Genomic DNA, 1,782 nt, shown 5'->3' with positions numbered 1-1,782 from the left:
CCCAGCTACTTGGGAGGCTGAGGCAGGAGACTCGCTTGAGCCCAGGAGTTGGAAGTTGCTGTGAGTTGTGATGCCACAGCACTCACTCTACCCGGGGGATAGCTTGAGGCTCTGTCTCCAAAAAAAAATAAAAAAGAAGAAACAGTATAATCTGCATATATCTCTACCTTTTGTATTTGGCTGATATTTCCTTGGGGCCTAATAGGTTTTCTGGAAAAAATATTCATTATTTCTACAATATCTTGTTATTCCATATATAAAGCTATTGAAGTCCTATGTCATTACTTATTTTGTTTGCTCTGTCAAAGGCTGGAAAAGCTAAATCAAATCCCCTATGATAATCTGATTTGTTTCTCCATAAAATCTTTATTGTTACACATTTCAGCACTGTAGTATTGGTATAACAGAAGCATGCCGATTAGATGTCTTGTCATTCTTTATCATTAAGAATTTATAATACTAAAATATGGGTCAGGAAAAAAAGAAAAAAAATTCAACACAGTAACTATACTTGTAATCTTAGCTTTGGGAGCTTGAGGCAGGAGGTTCACTAGAGTGTAGGAGTTTGAGAACAGCCTGGGCAACTGAGCAAGATCCCATTCTCTGTAAGAAACAATTAACCCAGTGTGGCGGCATAGGCTTATAGTCCCAGATACTTGGGAGGCTGAGGCAAGAGGATCGCTTAGTCCAGGAGTCCAAAATTGTAGTGAGCCATGATCATACTACTGCATTCCAGCCTGGGTGACAGAGCAACATTCCCTTAAATTTTTTTTTAATTCAATTGATGCATTGTATGTTTTTTTCTGCTTAAATATGTAATGCTTCACAAATTTGCCTGTCATCCTTGCACAAGGGCTATGCCACTCTTTCTATCATTCCAACTTTAGTGCATGTGCTGCCAAAGCAAGCACTATTTTGTCTGACACAAATATCGTCCACACTTTTGCTCTCAACTTTTCTGTGGCACTGTATTTTAGATCATTGGTCCGTCAACTATTTCTGACAGGACGAATGTGACCCACTGCCAGTTTTTATAAATAAAGTTTTATTAGAATGCAGCCATCTTCACTCATTTACACACTTTTTCTTTTTTGGAGACAGAGTCTTATTATGTTGCCCTTGGTAAAGTACCATGGCATCACAGCTCACAGCAATCTCAGACTCTGGGGTTTGAGCGATTCTCTTGCCTCAAGTCTCCCAAGTAGCTGGGACTACAGGCACCTACCACACACAATGCTGGGCTATTTTTTTGTTGCAGTTGTAATTGTTGTTTTAGCAGGCCCAGGCCAGGTTCAAATCTGCCAGCCTTGGTGTATGTGGCTGGCGCCCTACCCACTGAGCTACGGGCACCAAGCCATTTACACACTTACTGTCCATGGCTCCTTTTGTGCTATGACAGCAGAGTTCAGTAACTGTGACAGAGATCTTATGTCCCCAAAACCTAAAATATTTACTAAAATATTATTTTCTTTCCCCATAAGCAACCTGCAGTGATATGCTATTCATTTGTCCCAGAAAATCCCATAAGATCATAAATCAAGAGGTTCAAATCCTGCTCACTTTAAGAATACCTATGATGAAACTGCCCAGGCCATCAAGGGTACACATACACAAAAAGTCACCGAGTGGCTAGGCGCCTGTAGCTCAGCGAGTAGGGCACTGGCCACATACACCAGGGCTGGTGGGTTTGAACCTGGCCTGGGACCTGCCAAACAACGACAACTACAATAATAAAAAAAAAAAAAAAAGCCGGCCGTTGTGGCAGGAACCTGCAGTCCCAGC

At 41.6% G+C, this 1,782-nt stretch overlaps 1 non-coding gene across 1 annotated transcript; it reads right to left on the bottom strand.

Annotated features, from left to right (window-relative positions):
• Positions 1–807: 807 nt before the first annotated feature.
• On the bottom strand, positions 808–911 carry LOC111723650. The gene has a single exon (XR_002772149.1). It is a non-coding gene; the product is annotated as a U6 spliceosomal RNA (small nuclear RNA).
• Positions 912–1,782: the final 871 nt, after the last annotated feature.

The sequence above is a fragment of the Otolemur garnettii genome, unplaced genomic scaffold, assembly GCF_000181295.1.
Source record: "Otolemur garnettii isolate 467f Iridium unplaced genomic scaffold, OtoGar3 scaffold00013, whole genome shotgun sequence".
Classification (NCBI taxonomy): domain Eukaryota; kingdom Metazoa; phylum Chordata; class Mammalia; order Primates; family Galagidae; genus Otolemur; species Otolemur garnettii.
The sequence above is the reverse complement of the archived record's forward strand: the minus strand, read 5'-3'. Positions and strand labels throughout refer to the sequence as shown.